This window comes from Peromyscus leucopus, chromosome 8b (assembly GCF_004664715.2).
Source record: "Peromyscus leucopus breed LL Stock chromosome 8b, UCI_PerLeu_2.1, whole genome shotgun sequence".
NCBI classification, from domain to species: Eukaryota; Metazoa; Chordata; class Mammalia; order Rodentia; family Cricetidae; genus Peromyscus; species Peromyscus leucopus.
Window position 1 is genome coordinate 70498619 of NC_051086.1, and position 17745 is coordinate 70516363.

The 17745-nt window shown below is 46.1% G+C and overlaps 1 long non-coding RNA gene across 1 annotated transcript; it reads left to right on the forward strand.

Annotated features, from left to right (window-relative positions):
- The first annotated feature begins 262 nt into the window (after positions 1–262).
- Positions 263–10878, forward strand: LOC119086941. The gene is made up of 3 exons (XR_005090353.1): positions 263–480; positions 7769–7854; positions 9619–10878. It is a non-coding gene; the product is annotated as an uncharacterized LOC119086941 (long non-coding RNA).
- Positions 10879–17745: the final 6867 nt, after the last annotated feature.

The window sequence follows — 17745 nt, forward strand, 5'->3', positions numbered from 1 at the left end:
TTTTTGTTTTTTGAGACAAAGTTTCTCCGTGTAGCCTTAGCTGCCCTATAACTCACTTTGTAGATCAGGCTGGACTTGAACTCAGAGATCTGCCTGCCTCTGCCTCCTCCCGAATGCTGGGACTAAAGGCATGCGCCACCCCACCTGGCAACTTCTACCCTCCTTTAGGCATTAATAAGAGATGCCTATGTTTGCAAATCGAAAATGGGTGAGGTCACTTGTGAGGCCTGAAGACTAACTGGTTTTACCTGCTCGGGGATTCGTCAAGCCTGGCACCCATCTTGTTTGCCTTTTCGTCCAGATTGTTCTGCAGAGCTGGGGATTGACTTCCGGGCCTCCCACATGCTGGACTGGCATTCTACCTCTGAACCACACTGTGCCCTGTGTTGGATCCCCAGCTCCTTATAAACATCAGGCATGGCAAAGCACGCCTGTAATCCTATTTCTTGGGAAACAGAAGCAGTGGATCTGGAGTTGAAGGTCAGGCTTGGGGACATGAGATGTGTTCAAGAAAGAAAGAGAAGAAAGAGAGGGGGAGGGTGGATGGGAGGGGAGGGAAAGAGGAGGGGAGAGGAGTGGGGAGGGGAGGGAAAGAGGAAGAAACTGTCCAGGGAAAATTCTTGTGGCTAACTTCCCAGATGACTTGGCCAGAAGACAAGCAGGAAATAAAGGCCCAGGGAAATGGAAGAAACTGCCGTTGTTTAACAGGAGGTCGATTACATGGGTGTGGAGGAAGGAACCTCCCGGAGAGTAAGGCAGGAAGGGCAGCTCTCACACAGCGCAGACTGGGGAAAGGTTGCTTGTCACTAACACCCAGGGGACAGCTTCCCAGGGATGAAGCCGCCTCCCAATAGGCTTGTCCTCCCGCCAGGGGACTTAAGCCCAAGGTGATCCAAGAGAGAGACCTGAGAGAATAAACATTAACCTCCCTCTCTCTGGTCTCATTGTAGGGTTCCAAATGGGGTAGGACTCAAAGCGCCCTTTGTCTCTATCTATAAAGGCATTTCAATGGAAAAACACTAGCATGGGGCTGGAGGGGTGGTTCAGTGGTTAGAGCACTGTCTGCTCTTGCAGGGACCCAGTTTCAGTTCCCAGCACCCATGGTGGCTCACAACTGTCTGTGACACTAGTTCCAGAGGATCTGGTGCTCTCTGCTGACTCCAAGGGCACCAGGAGCATGCAGGCAAACCACTCATACACATAGGTGTTAGGTGCACAGATGTTTAATGTTTTAGGTTTCACACATACGCACACAGAGGATCTTATTGTGTAGCCATGGCTAATCTGATACTCACTGTGTAGCCCAGGCTGCCTTTAAACCCCTGGTAATTCTTCTGCCCCAGTGTCCCAGTATTGGGATTATGGGTGTGATCCACTACTGGCTTTGTTTTTGATCTTTGTTTTTTGTTTGTTTGTTTGTTTTTGTTGTTGTTCATTTGTTTTGTTTTTCGAGACAGGGTTTCTCTGTGTAGCTTTGGAGCCTTTCCTGGAACTCACTCTGTAGCCCAGGCTGGCCTCGAACTCACAGAGATCTGCCTGCCCCTGTTTTTTGATCTTAAGATTGCTCTTTCTAGGGTGGGGGATGAGGGACAAGGTCTCACTTTGTAGCCTAGGCTAGCCTAGAACTCACTAGATAGCTCAGGTTAGCCTTGATCTCATGGCAGTCCTCCTGCTTCAGCTTTTAGAGTGCTGGGATTGCAGACCGGACAAGCTTGATGAAGCACTTGAGCGCACATGCATGTGTGCGTGTGTGTGTGTGTGTGTGTGTGTGTGTGTGTGTGTGTGTGTGTGTGTGAATGAATGCCATGTGTGTCGGTGTTCCCTCAGAAGCCAGATGGGGATTGTTGGATCTCCCTGAGAGCAGCTACAGGCACTCAAGTCCTCTGGAAGAGCAGAGAATAGTCCTAACCACTGAGCCACCTCTCCAGCCGCTGGTCTATCCTTGGAAGAGATCACTGTGGCTTCTCTATGAAGAACAAGAGGACTGAGAGAGAAGCCTAGACTGACCCAGGCAGCCAGGTGTGGGCTGTAGTCGTGTACCCCCAGCACCAGAAGGGTAGAGACAGAAAGATCTCAAGATGGAGGCCAGCTTGAGCCAGAGAGCAAGCCTCTGTCTCAAAGGACCGGAATAGGGCTGGAGAGATGGCTCAGGGCTTAGGAGCACTTCTTCTTGCGGAGGACCTGGGTTCGGTTCCCACCACCCACAAGATGGCTCGCAATCGTCCACCACTGCAGTGTTTGTGTGTGCAGTGTGGGAATGCCACCACGTGTAAGACAACTTGTGAACGTCATTTTTCTCTCTCCACCCTGTGGGTCCTAGAGATTGAACTCAGGGCATCGGACTTGGTCGCGGGAGCCTTTACAACCTGAACGGTCTCACTAGCCGTTCATTTCTTTCCTTTTTCTTTTCAAGATTTATTTTTATTTATGTGTATGTGTGAATATGGACCTGTACATGTATGCCATGTATATGAGGTTGCCTGCAGAGGCCAGAGAAAGGGGATGGAGTTAGAGGTGGTTGTGAGCCACCTGACGTGGGTTATCTGGAAGAACAGCAAGTGCTCTTAACCACTGAGCCATCTCTCCAGCCCCACAGACATTCCTTAAGGGTTTCTCTGTGTAGCCCTGGCTGTCCTGGGACTTGCTCTGTAGACCAGGCTGGCCTGGAACTCATGGAGATCCACCTGCCTCTGCCTCCCCAGTGCTGGGATTAAAGGCGTGCACTACCACCTCCCAGCTCTTAATCTCTTTATTTGGAAAAAAGTTGTTTCAATTTTCTGTCTGTTCTCACAAATAATATTTTTGGCCACTGATGGGAATATTGACCGACTTTCTCTCACTCCAATATTGTCAACTTTCTTTAAGAAGGGTCAGAGAGCCAGGCGGTGGTGACTCATGCCTTTAATCCCAGCACTCCAGAGGCAGAGGCAGTCGGATCTCTGTGAGTTCCAGGCCAAGCCAGGTCTGCAAAGCAAGTTCAGGACAGACTCCAAAAGCTACACAGAGAAACCCTGTCTCAAAAAAACAAAAACAAAAAACAAACAAACAAAAAATCCGAAAAAAACAAAGGATCAGAGATCAAGTACATTTGACATATGGGAAGGTTCGCTTTTGTAACTCGTATTGGGAAAGTTCACTTGTTACAAGACAGTATTCTAGTCAGATGTGGTAGCATACACCTATAATCCCACCAATGCTTCAAATTCAAGGATAGCCTAGGCTACAGAGCAAGTGCCGGGCCAGCCAGAGCTACAGAGTGAGACCCTGCCTCTTCCAACCATCACCAAAACAAACAACAATAACAGAACAAAAGAACCCTTTTTGGTTTTTTGTTTTTGATTTTTCGAGACAGGGTTTCTCTGTGTAACAGTCCTAGCTGTCCTGGAGCTGGCTTTGTAGACCAGGCTAGCCTCGAACTCACAGAGATGCTCCTGCCTCTGCCTCCTGAGTGCTAGGATTAAAGATGTGTGCTACCACTGCCCAGCCCCCAAAAAACCCATGTTGAAACCATGTTCTCTACCTGTCATCTTTGAAGAGTTAACTGAAGATAAATCAGAAAAGTCACAGTAGATGAAAAGTTTAAGAAGATCCAAGCACGAGGCTGGAGAGAAGACTCAGTCTTTCAGAACACTTGCTGCTCTTGCAGAGGACCTGGGTTCCCAACACCCACAATGGCCTGTAACTGCAATTTCAAGAGATCCAATGCCCTCTTCTGGCCTTCTCAAGCACCAGGCATGCATGTGGTGCACATACACACATGCATGCAAACATTTATCCATACAAAAAAGTAAATGAAAATCTAAGAGGAGGAGGAGGAGGACTCCAACTAAGCCAGCACTTCGAGCAAGGTGACCTTGTAAATCACCTTTGGAAGTTTCATCTAACCTTCAGTTACCACGTTAAACAGAAATAGGAATGTGACAAGGTCAACTATTCTGCCAGGTGATTTTACAAAACACATGAGAATACATGTAAAAGTGACTAAAATCTAAATATGATTGCTGTAAAAGAATAACGCTGTTTTGAAAGAAACAACGAACAGTTTATTCTGAGTGGGTGTGACCTGGGGATGTTGCTTCATTCCCTCGAGTGGTGTGTTTCCCTGTAGGAAAGGTCACGTTAACTTTATGGTCACAGAACAAAAGGTTACGCACCAGCACATTTCCTGGTTGCGTAGGTGGGGCGTCAGGTAGGGGAGCTATTGAAGAGAGCAGACAAAGCACCTTGGATTGAGTGCTGCCATTTTGACTTCAGACTCCGTTTTACTTGTACGGTAAAATCAAGTTCAGGTTCCCAAGCCCTAGGGGAGAACTTTCCAATGTCTGACCAACCTCCTCCTTAGACAATAGAAATAGTCAGCTGCGCCCCTCAGTTCTCTATAACATTATGGCTGTTCCTAACAACAGAAAGAACAAATGAATCTGCTTGGTTGGCCCGAAAAGCTCCTGTTTTGTGTCAGTGGACAATGATGGAATGCTGTGGGAGGTCTCTCTGCATGCTGTGAATGTGTGTGGCTCCCATTGGATAACAAATAAAGCTGGTTTGGCCTATGGCAAGAAAGCTTACAGCCAGGTGGGAAATCCAAGCAGAGATACAGAGAGAAGAAGGGCAGAATTGAGGGAGACACTGGCTGCTGCCCAAGGAGCAACAAGATGCCAGCAGACCGAAAATGCCACAGCCACGTGGCAACATATAGATGAAAAGAAATGGGTTAATTTAAGATGAAAGAGCTAGCTAGCAGGAAGCTGAAGCCATAGGCCCATACGGTTTGTAATTAATATAAGTCTCTGAGTAATTGTTTTATAAGCGGCTATGAGACCACAAATGGGAGAGATTCATCCCGACTGCTGGGCAAGGCAAGACTAGAGAAAATTCTGTCTACAATGGAACACACAAGGAAAGTCCTTAATCTTTAACTTCTGATTGGTGAAAATTGTAACTATAACTTGGCAAACAGTTTGTGATTTTTGTGCTTATACACCTGGCTTCTGTCCCTGTCTGGGGCTGTCAGGAAAATCAAGGCTCCCAAGTTCTTGTCCTGCAGGCCTGATCGATCAGTGACCCGGCTTATGAGGTGATTTATTAAAGTCTTCGGAATCCATAGTATTTTCTCTCTTCTTCCTCTTGGTACACAATGGACTGGGTGTAACATTTGGAGGTTCCCCCGAGGTGCCCCATTGAGGAACCAGACCCAGACACCCAGAGGGGGAATCCATGAGTCCTTTTAGTGCCAAAGGCTTGGACTCAATAAGGAGGCTGGACATGGCAGAACTCCTTGAGTCCGGGAAGGAGGAGAGACGCTCCTCTCTTACACAGGGGGTTCCCAGATTGGTGGACCCAAAGTGTTTCCGGTTATATGAGATGAGATCAGTGTCCCAAGTGGGGCAGGATCCAGGGGCTTCCCGGGCTAGGACCCAGAGTCCCAGGTCATGAGACGGGATGGTGTCCTTGTCGGCTGAAGTCTCGTCCGTCTTATTAGTCTGTCTTGTCCGCTGTCTTATCTTGTCTGTTTTGGCGTTATCTTGGTTGGTTGTTTGGATATCTCTCTGCTTTGTTGTTTTCCTGACACTACTTCTGGTTTCTCTTTCTCGTTGTTCTTATAACTGTCAGCTTTGTTTTTTGATATTGCTTTTCTGTGCTGGTCTCTGTCTTGTTTTATATTTTGAGATTATGGGGCAAACTACCTCAACTTCTCTTACACCCTAGATCTCACGCTACAGGGCTTCAAAGATTTTCAAAGAAAAGTTTTATACATTGTGAGATATGGTCTTCCCAGGGATGATGCCTCATCTGCCTCGTGGGCCAGCTGATAGAGTATCAGGATGTCTGGTTTCCACTGGTGGGATAATCTGGCATGGCCCCCCACCACACCCTTGAAATTACAACTGGAGGAAGTAATGAAAGCTTTGTCTGTCTGTTTTGAATGTGTGAATGTGTCCACTGCATGTGTGTGTCTGACTGGTCCTCAATGTATGCGTGTACTGTGTTCTGTGCATCTTGGTTACAGCTCCGTTTATTACTATTGCAGTCAGAGGGCTCAGAATTTATCTTTGGGCTTTCTGGCCCTTGGATTTGATGTAATGGGGATTCAAATGTCATCTGGGTATAAAGAATATTGAAGTTGTTTTATGCTGTTCTGTTTTGTTAAAGAGCTGGCTCTGAGACTGGGTTATGGCCCACCATTTTTCAGACCCAGGCTTGCTTTTAAAGTGTCTATGACCAGGGTCAAAAAACTGGTGGACAGGAAGAACAAGAGCAGAGAGGCTAAGAAATTATTGGCTTATAAATTACTGAGTATGGTTAAAAATCTGTAATATTTGTAACAAAAAGGTTAACTTAAAACTTTAACACAGGGTTAATAATCAGAAGGCTGCATAGGTAATCTTAAAACAAAGACCTAATTCATCAGCGTCTACGGTTCTGGGCAAATGTTCAAATGTGCTAACCTTGCTTTTAACCCTTTTAATTCTAGTTCTGACTATTTTTTTTTTATCTTTTGTTTGTTTGTTTTTTGAGACAGGGTTTCCCTGTGTAGTTTTGCGCCTTTCCTGGAACTCACTTTGTAGCCCAGGCTGGCCTCAAACTCACAGAGATCTACTTGCCTCTGCCTCCCGAGTGCTGGGATTAAAGGCATTTAGCCCAGCAGTGGTGGCTCACACCTTTTTTTTTTTTTTTTTTTTTTTTTTTTTAATTTCCGGAGATGAGGACTGAACCCAGGGCCTTATGCTTGCTAGGCAAGCGCTCTACCACTGAGCTAAATCCCCAACCCCCGGACTAACTATTTTTGTTAACTGAAATATGTCAACCCAGAACATGGTTTTTATGCTTAAAGGCTTACCCTGAGAAGACTGCACTAGAATTCCAAACACCCAGAGTAATCACTGACCAACTAAAGTTGGGATCACAGCTAAGCAACAGAAACTGGGGTATTTCTGTCTTATGATGGAGTAAGATGGTAACCTTAAAAAGTCTGGCAAAGAACTTGGAGCAGTTTCTAATCTATGGGTCATGACCCTTTGGGGTCAAAGGCCTTTTACAGCAGTAGCCTAGGGTGGCCTGCATGCCAGATGTTTGCATAGCAATGTACCACAGAAAGTTAAAAACCATTGGCTTAAAGAATGTCTCTCTCTACTTAAGGATTTTTCAAGTATACAAGAATTTACAAAAACATTAAAGAATGTATATATAACCTCTGCTTTTGCTAGCATTGTTAAGCTGTAGCTATTCTGGTAAACTGAGTCATACAGGAAACTACTGTATTCTATAATGGTATACTATGTAAGGACCAAGAGAGTGCCTTTTATGGACTATGTTTATAAGTTAGAAGCCTTATCTTGATACCGAAAGAGCTTCAATTCAGAACTTTTTTGTTTGTTTGTTTTTCAAGACAGGGTTTCTCAGTGTAACAGTCCTGGCTGTCCTGGAACTCACTTTGTAGACCAGCCTGGCCTCTGACTCACTGAGATCTGCCTGCTTCTGCCTCCCAAGTGCTGGGATTAAAGTCTTGAGCCACCACTGCTTGGCAGAAATTTTTTTTTTATTATTATAAACTGTTAAAGTTGATTAAGTCTTCAGATGTTCTGAACTATACTTATAGTCATTCTAAGTACTTATAGTCAAGCACAGGAAAAACTTGAGTTCCTTTTGTATTTTCAAGGTATAGCCTAAAACAAATAACTGAAAACAAACCAGGGTTGTTTTGCTCAGGTCCTCAAACTGTCAAGATCTGATGACCATGGCATTTAAGAAATTTTAACTTATATGACAGATGGAGTCTCCCAGATCCCAGCAGTGACTCCCAAGGTCTCCAAGAAGACAATGGACACAGCGATGGGCCACTCCACCTGAACTATGGTAATGCTAACTACTGGGCAAGACTGCCCCTGTGTCTCATCTGCTTTTCCAGGGTTCAGCCTGAACTGTGGACAAGCAGGACACTGGAGATTGCCCCACTTTGCCTAGACAAGGTGAGGTCAGTCCCCCATGTTCCTCCTCCACAGAAAAGCCTCTCATCTTCTGGGCCTGGCAGCCAAGACTGCTGTCCTGTTTCCTCTATGCTCATCACCATGGAGACCACAGCAGCCTGGGCTATCTCTCTGGGTATGGACCATGGACTACCTTCTGCCCTTTTGGTTAATCCTCCTCGAGTCTCTGATCACACTGACTAGGCTAACTCTAGCTTTGTCAGCTGGTAAAGCAGGCAATCAGCTCCTTCCCTCAGGGCTACGGCCACCTCGCTAGTTCACTAGTCAGTTCATTAGTTAGCTAGAGCTACTAGATCTCTTGTTAAGAAAAGGCAAACAGGTTTACCTTGCTCACAAGCCTCATGTCAAAGAATAGACAGGTTTCAGGTATAACTTTTCACTAAGGGAACATAATAACTACTCCTGTCTTTGGTAAATGATTATGGAAAGAAAAAGAGTTCAAAAGCATTCATTCTTTAGCATGGAGCTTTTTTTTCTCGTAAAGCTCACCTTCTAATGACTTTGGGAGAGAAGATAATAATCAAATGAGTTCATATATAAAATGTCAAATGCTAATAAGTATAATGCAAAGAAAACAGGAAAGAGAAAAGAAAATTGCCGAGAACCATGGAATTGGCTTGGTCTGGCTACCTTAAGAGGCATGTGTCATAGGTTAATCAGGTTAGAGTCCATGGCTCCTGGGGCACTATGTGCCTTCTAGTTCCCAAAAGACTGATGCACTCCCTCAGGCAAGGGCATGTTCAGGCTGCCTTGTGTTTCTCTGTATGTTCCCTTAGTAGTCAAAGAAGCTTGATAGGACAATTGGTCTTAGATATTTTTGTTTGTTTTTCGAGACAGGGTTTCTCTGTGTAGCTCTAGCTGTCCTGTAACTTGCTCTGTAGACCAGGCTGGCCTTGAACTCACAGAGATCCGCCTGCCTCTGGCTCACAAGTGCTGGGATTAAAGGCTTGCACCACCACCGCCTGGCTGGTCTTAGATATTTATATAAATGTCACTATATCCTGACAACTATACATAAATACAAGCTGTAATGGAATATTGTTACTCTGAGATTTCAAGGGTTTAAAGTTTTAACATTGATAAATGGAGTTCTGATAAACTGGTAGAACACTGACTACTTATTCAGTCACAAGTTCAAGATTTTAATTTGCTTTGATTGTCTTCTAAGTATAGACTTAAAGGTGCTTCTCATCAGGGTAACCCAAAGTCATAGCTTTTGCTATGTCTCCAAGGTGTAAATCTGTTCCAGCTGTTTTACAGACACCTGTTAACTTCTTTTTATACAATGTGGATTTCAGTAGAATGAAACTGATAATGTATCTAGACCTTTCATCTCCTTTGGTAAGTTAAAACCTCATGTAAGCTTGGGAAGTCAAAAAAAAAAGCCATAAGGCTTGAATCTACTGGTCACAGGTCAAACGAACTCCAGATAAGTGCAATTTCCAAATATAACATTTTCTTTTAAGCTTCTAATTCCCCCCAATGCCTTTTATTGGATGAGGGAGGAGGTCTTAAATATAGGCTTAGAGCACAATGGGAGAACCCTGGAGGGCAGAAGTTCGCTAGCGATGTTTTACAATCTTTAAGCTTCTAAATTTTAAGTTCTGTCCTTAGTCTGTATTTGTCTTGGCAGATTTGACAGACACCACCCAGGGAGCACCTATGGACTGCAAACTGCTGAGCTCTGGACTTGCTGAAAGCTGAAGTGAACCAGTCCAGCCGATGTGATTGCTCCCTGTCCCTTCACCTAGATCAGCTAATCAGATGTTTCTGATAAACACCCTGTGACCCAGCCTTTGGCTAGCCTTTCCTGGGCCCTGACAATCAACACCCCAGTTTCAGCTGGAAGTAGTTACAGAAGAGAATACATTGCCCCTGCTTCCTTAACAGGCTGAAAATCCTAAGTCAAAGGCCAATTCCCTTTGGGGGATCTCTGAGAAGAAGGAACCTGTTTTCTATCCCAGGCAACATAACCCTACTCCTTGGTATATACCTATGTCCTCACAAGTTCAACAAGAGCACCCCACTGGCTGCCCTCACATCAACTTGGTTTGCCTGTACCTTGACTTAACACCCTGCCTCTCCCTAGGACGTTCCACTGAGAATCAGTTCATAGTGCGCCTCAAATCCTATACTATGAAAGGGAGGCAGGGGGAATGCATATGGAGATGACGGGCTTCTCTGCTCACGAGGAGGGCATCTCCGGTTCTCATCCCTCTCTTGATAGGAGCAGCCTTAATCACTGGGGACCGTAACTCTCGAACCCTAAACAAACAAACAAACCAACAGAGATATTTCTCACCTCCATTCTTCCATCTCTTTCCTAGAAAATCAAATTGACGTACTAGCTGAAATGGTCCTGCAGAACTGCTGTGGGCTGGACCTATTTTCTTTAAGCAAGGAGGTTTATGCATGGCCCTGAGAGAAGCATGTTGCTTTTATGCCGATCATTCAGGTGTTATTAGAGAGATCCCAACGAAAGTTAAAGAAAATCTTCTCACTGAGCAGGAGGAAAGAAAACAGAGTTCCAGCTGGTACGAATCACTTTTCAACTGGCTCTCCTGGTTGACAACCCTCGTTACAAGTTTAATCGTTTCCCCAACCCTCCTGCTCCTTGTTCTACTGAGGGTCCCCTGTGTTTTCAGCACCACTGTGTGCTTTGTTCAAGATCACATAGGCGCTTTAAGCTCATGATTCTAAGGGCACAGTACAACCCCTTATTTGAGCCCCTAGACAAAGGTGCAGCTCAGTCATGAAGGCATGAGGGGAATAAAGGGAGCAGGCAAAAGCACCTTGGCCCGAGCGCTGCCATTTTGACTTCAGACTCCATTTAACCTATATGGTGAAATAAAATTCAGGTCTCCAAGCCCTAGGGGAGCTGATAACTTTCCGATGTCTGCCCAACCTCCTCCTTAGACAGTAGAAACAGTCTGCTGTGCCCCTCAGTTCTCTATAACATTATGGCTGTTCCTAACAACAGAAAGAACAAAGGAATCTGCTTGGTTGGCCTGGAAAGTTCTCATTCTGTGTCAGTGGACAAGGATGGAGCACACAAAGTCCCTAATTTCCAGATTGATGAAAATTGTAACTGTAACTTGGCAACAAATGTCTGAGATTTTTGTGCTTATAAGCCCCGGCTTCTACCTCTGTTCAGGGCTGTCAGGAAAAGCAAGTCTCCTAAGTCCTTGTCCTGAAGCCCTGATTGATTAGTGACCCCACTTCTGTGGTGATTTTAATTTCTTTAATTTTAATTTTTTTTTTGTTTTGTTTTGGTTTTTTGAGACAGAGTTTCTCTGTGTAGCTTTGCGCCTTTCCTGGAACTTGCTCTGTAGACCAGGCTGGCCTCGAACTCACAGAGATCTGCCTGGCTCTGCCTCGTGAGTGCTGGGATTAAAGGCATGTGCCGCCGCCGCCGCCGCTGCTGCCGCCGCCACCACCTGGCCTGTGGTGATTTTTAGTCTTTGGAACCCATGGCATGGTCTCTCTCCTTCCTTGTGGTGTACAATGGACTGGGTGCAACACAATCACAAAGTGGTGCTTTCTCTCCCACACCTGTCACACGCGCCAGTATTCTTAGCCTTAGGCTTGGTGGAGGCCAGAGACGTGCTCTACTTAATAACACATTCCGAGCAGAGAAGTTTATATCACAGTCAAGAGACCGTGAGATCGGTGACGAAAGTGGCTATTAAAGGTCTTCAGATGACCCAAGATAAGTCAGCGCTTGCCTTGCACCATTCCATCTCGCCACAACCATAGTGTGCAGTCAGCCAAGGTCAGCCATCTACAGAATCTTTGTACAGATGCATCTACCGAGAACATCAGTTCACAGTTCTTCCACAATTCCACACTGCCCCAGGTTCAAACTCACTGGTGTGTGTGTGTGTGTGTGTGTGTGTGTGTGTGTGTGTGTGTGTGTTATTTTTAAGTGCATGTGTTTTTCCTGCATGGGTGCTTATGCTTGAAAAGGATCTCCGATCCCTGGAACTGGAGTTAAATTATGGATGGTTGTGAGCCACCACGTGGGTGCTGTGGACTGAACCCAGGTCCTCTGGAAGAGCAGCGCTCTCAATAACTGAACCATCTCTCCAGCCCCATCAAACTCCGCTGTTCTCTGACGCTTCATTTGAATGCAAACATTTGAGATCTTCCCTTTCCAGGAGTCCAGAGGCTTGTTTGGTCTTAGCACTCTGAAATTCTCTAAGTAGGCGTCATGTGTAAATGTTACAGCTCTGATAGAAAGATATCCTGGCAGTCAGAAGCCAAGGAATACCTACAGCTCTGAAGGGAAAGGTATCCCGACAGAAGTGTTACAGCTCTGTTCTGGTAAGGGACAGTTTCCCCAGCAAAGTTTTCTAGTCTTTGCTCCAGGGAAGGTTTCACTGCAGCAAGTGTACCAACTCGGCTCCAGCAGGGGGAAGTTCCCCCAGCCAAAGTGTTAACAGTTCTGCTCCGCGCCGGGGAAGGTCTTTAGAGCTCTGCTCTGCTAAGGGAAAGTTTCCCGTGGAAGTGTAGCAGCTCTGCTCTGCTCTGCTCCGCTCCAGAGAAAGAAAGAAAGTCCTTACAACGAACCTCACTCAAGAGATTTGTTGGGAGGGAGGAATCCAGGAGAGTGGCTGCCTCCTCGGGGTAGAAAAGGGCAGCAGCAAACTTAACAGGTACAGGACTTATGTAGGGTTTCTTAGGGGCAGAGCTTTCCAGGGTGAAGGTTTTCTGGGTGGGGATTGGTAGGAACTCTAGTCCTTTTTTTTTGTTTGTTTGTTTTTTGGAGACAGGGTTTCTCTGTGTAGCTTTGCGCCTTTCCTGGAACTCACTTGGTAGCCCAGGCTGGCCTCGAAATCACAAAGATTCACCTGGTTCTGCCTCCCAAGTGCTGGGATTAAAGGCGTGCGCCACCACCGCCCTGCCGAGGAACTCTAGTCTTGAGCTTGAGACAAGTTCAGAGACTGGTTTTTATGCTCAGGGATTGGTTAGATTTCAAGTCCTGAGTTGGTTAGAGGCAGGGTGTTTCCTTGGCTCTGGTCCCAGGGCCAGGGTGTTCTCTCACTGGCCCTTTTTACCAATGGAAAACTTGGTGTGACATAGGGGAAGGATTTATCTTGGCCCTGGTTTAAGAAAAGACACAGTCCATAGGGGCTGGAAGACATGGTGGTGGAAGTGCTGGATAGTCCACAATCATGAATGCTTAGCTGGCTTCCTCCTTTTTTCCCTCTTAATTCTGTCTGGGACACCAGTCTATGGGATGTTGCCACCCACATCAGCGTGAATCTTCTCTCATGTTAATCCTCTCTGGAAACAGCCTCATGGACCTACCCAGAAAAGTGTCTCCTAGGTGATTTCAAATGGAGTATGGTTGATAGTGAAGAGGAACTATCACACCAAGAAAGACATATCAGCGTCTCTCTGATACTCTTGGGCATACTAGATTTCCTCTGTGTTCTAGCCATCCGTGGTTGTTGGCTATGTGATCTTTATTTCCAACTTGCCTACATTTCCTCAGTCGGCCCTTCCAGTTTCAACCTACTCCCATAAATAACCAATCTCCAGATTCTCCCGACTTTGACTTCCTCCCCTGACTGTTATAGAAAGTATATTCCCATTCAAATTCATATGTACGATCCTATAAAGCCTCTGTACTTGGAGCCAGGGCCTAAAGAGGTACCTAAAGCTAAATTAGGTCATAGGGGTGGAGTCCTAGTCTGACAGGACTGAAATCCTTCTCTTCTTTCTTCTGTGGGTGCATGTGTGCAGATCAGAGGTGACTCTTCTTTCTTCTGTGGGTGCATGTGTGCAGATCAGAGGTGACTCTTCTTTCTTCTGTGGGTGCATGTGTGCAGATCAGAGGTGACTCTTCTTTCTTCTGTGGGTGCATGTGTGCAGATCAGAGGTGACTCTTCTTTCTTCTGTGGGTGCATGTGTGCAGATCAGAGGTGACTCTTCTTTCTTCTGTGGGTGCATGTGTGCAGATCAGAGGTGACTCTTCTTTCTTCTGTGGGTGCATGTGTGCAGATCAGAGGTGACTCTTCTTTCTTCTGTGGGTGCATGTGTGCAGATCAGAGGTGACTCTATGTCATCCTCACTGCCACCTTGTTTGAGACAGGGTCTCTTGTGCACTGCTGCTCCATGCATCAGACTAGCTGGTCCTTAAGCTTCTGGCAATTCCCCTGCCTAAGTGTCTTTTCCTCCTGTGGGGTGGTACTGGGATTACCGATGCTCACACTATTGTGTCCAGCTTTTATGCGAGTTCTAGGGATCCAAACTCAGGTCATCAGATGTGTACAGCAAGTGCTTTACTGTAGTAGGACTTTCTTGTTGGACTTTCTGTTGGTGACCACCAGCTCCCAGATAATGACACGGAGACTTATTGTTATGAAAGCTTGGCCTTTAGCTTAGGCTTGTTCCCATCAACTAGCTCTTATAACTCAAATTAACTTGTTTCTATCAATGTACATTTTTGCATGTGGCTTTTTATCTTCCTTTCTTTTTTTTTTTTTTTTTTTTTTTTTTTTTTTTGATTTTTCGAGACGGGGTTTCTCTGTGTAGCTTTGCGCCTTTCCTGGGACTCACTTGGTAGCCCAGGCTGGCCTCGAATTCACAGAGATCCGCCTGGCTCTGCCTCCCGAGTGCTGGGAGGCTTTTTATCTTTCTTCTATTCTGTATGTCTGACTCCCTCTGTGTCTCACTGGCATATCTCCACCTCTCTTCTTCCCAGAGTTCCTCTCTCTCCCTGGAAGTCCCGCCTGTTCTCTCCTGCCTAGCTATTGGCCATTCAGCTTTTTATTAGACCAGTCACAATGACACATCTTCACACAGAGTAAGCAAATATCCTGCAACACTTTACCCACTGAGCTATCTTTCCAGTTTTTTTTGACAGGGTCTTGCTGAATAGTCCTGGCTGGCCTGGAACTCACTATGTAAATCAAGCTGGCCTCAAACTTGGGGCTTTTGTTCTGACTCATCTCCCAAGCACTGACATTCTGGCTTCCACCTCCACGCCCAAAAAGCTGAAATCCTGGCAAAAAAAGGGGCATCAGAGACCTCTCCCAGCTCCATTTGACTCAGCTGTCTTTTCCGCTTGTGTTTGTCATTTACATATTGAGGCAGGGTCTCACTGTGCCGCCTTGGCTGGGCTGGAACTTACTATAAAGACGCACAGGGATCAATCCTCTTGACTGTCTGTGCCTCCCCAGTGCTGGGATTCAAGGCAGCACCACTCTTGATTTGTCTTTTATCCTCAATTTTATTGTTGTTTCCCCCGCAGGGGAGGCAGCTCAGCAACAGGGTATAATGCTGCGGAGGCATCAATTCCTGGATTCGCTCCCCCACATCCCTGCCAAAGCACACACACTCTGCCTCTCGCAGCTCTGGATTCCTCTCCTAGCAATAGGCATCAAGGGCAGCTTTTCTTTGAGATGGTTCACCGCTGTAGGCCAGTGGCCTGGCGAGGCAGGCATTCATCAATCTTTGTTGGAGGCATTATCACCAGGTAAGTCTTAGCTAAAAGGTGAATTGATACAACCTGGGGTTTGCTTGCATCCCCCTTCTCAGGTCTTTTTCACACATTCATAAGCCTTTGCTTTCAGGACACACCACCCTGCTGCCCTTTCAAACGTCTCCGGTCTCTTATTTCTTTGAATAAGGGGCCGAGTGTTACCAGCCTCACGGGGGCCACTCAACACCCCTCTTCCCCTTGTGGTTTGCTATCCGTCCCACCAAGGGAAGAAACGAAGGAACCAGTCACAGGTGCCTCCTGGACACCAAATGCCACGATCCTCTCTTAGCCCCTGCCTTCCTGAGTCACTGTCAATCTGGTGATCGACCGACAAACACCTTTTTTCTCACAGGTTGGGGACATTGGCCTCCTCCACTTCTGTTTCCCAGACCACAGTTGGCCTCCTTCGGCCAGATTCTGAGACTTAAATCTCTGCTCCCCACCCCACACTCTTGCCTCTTCCCTCAGAATCTAGTCTCTTCATTTCAGTGATCGACTCTTATTTTGTTGCTAACGGATGACATCACCGTAGACTTGATGGATGACATCACCGTAGACTTGATGGATGCTTGTTTTTCCAAGACAGTCTTGCTGCCTGGTCCAGACTGATCTCTGGCACTTGGGATCTGTCGTGCTAAAATGGCAGACATAGACCACCAAGCTGGACTTTTTTTTTCTTCTTTCTGTTTCCACCCTGAATTATAATTCTCTCTCTCTCTCTCTCTCTCTCTCTCTCTCTCTGCTTTTTGAGACAGGGTTTCTCTGTGTACCCCTGGCTGTCCTGGATCTCGCTCTGTAGACCAGGCTGGCCTTGAACTCACAGAGATCACCTGCCTCTGCTTCCTGAGTGCTGGGACTAAGGGTTTTTGTCATGATGTCTGGCTTTTCATTTCTTTCTTTTTAATGTTCTAAAATCTGTTGGCATATGAGAGTCACCAAGAAAGGGAAAGGATTAATACCTCTCCTTTTAAATAATGTTGTATTTGACTATATTAATTATACATAATAATTTTAATGCATGGATATAATGTGTTTCGATCATATTCACTGTTACCCTTTCTTGTACTCCTCCCTTTCTGATGATCTTTTTCCTCTTTCCAATCAGTGCCCCCCCCCATTTGTTTATGTGTGTCCCAGTGAGTTTCATTAGGGTTTGTTTACAAGCACCCTACTTGTGGCTACATCACTAAAGAAAATGTCTCTCTCCCCCACCCACCACTTACTGGTATAAATCCTAAGGAAGTGGTGGGGCCGGATGAGTCCCTCCCCTTGTGAGACTGAGTGCTGACAGACCCAGTCTTGCGCAAGTTATCACAGCTCCTAGGAGTTCAAGAGTGCAAGAGCTGGCTGGGGAGCTGACTCTGGGAAATCAGTATTCCCCTTTAGTTTGTCTTTAATAAATTCTTCTGGGGAAAACTCACTTTGTACTGGGAAGACAATTCACAGTGTTCTATTAGTGGCACATACTGATTTAACTCTCTGGGAAACGTGCCTGCCTCCGGGCCTGATGACCTGGTTTGATCCCCAGGATGAACCAATGCCTACAGTCTGTCCTCTGACTTCCGCATACACACCAGGGGCCAGACTTCAAGTGGGCTGCTGATTGAAACACGGTATTCAGAGTCATATAGCCCTGGACTGTCTGGGACACACGACATAGACCAGACTGGCCTTGAACTTGGACTAGTCTTCAGAACTGTTTTCTGAACACTGGAATTGCTACCACATACGGCTCAGAACAAACATTTCCAGCTGGTACTCTTATCAACAGCAGATTCCCCTTTAGTTTGTCTTTAATAAATTCTTCTGGGGAAAACTCACTTTGTACCGGGAAGACAATTCACAGTGTTCTATTAGTGGAACATACTGATTTAACTGCACAGGCTGTGTGTGTGTGTGCGTGTGTGTGTGCGCGTGTGTGTGTGTGTGTGTGTGTGTGTGTGTGTGTGTGTGTGTGTGAGGTCTTTTCTCAGCCGCTCCATCCACCTTGCTTTTAGAGACTGGGTTTCTCGTTGGCCTGGGGCTCGCCCACCAGGCTGGGGCATCAATCTGTCATTTGTGTCTTCAGTGTCAGCATTGTATGCCTGGGCCACTACGTCTGCTTTTGTTTGCACTTTTGTGTTTTGGGTGTGAGCCCTTCCACACCTGAGCTGTGAACTATGTATCCAGCTCTGTTTTGTTTGAAAACAGGATTCCCTATGAAGCCCAGCTCGGGAAGGCTTTGGGTTTACAGTGTTCCCACCCCAGCCCACCCAGGACTGAGATTACAGG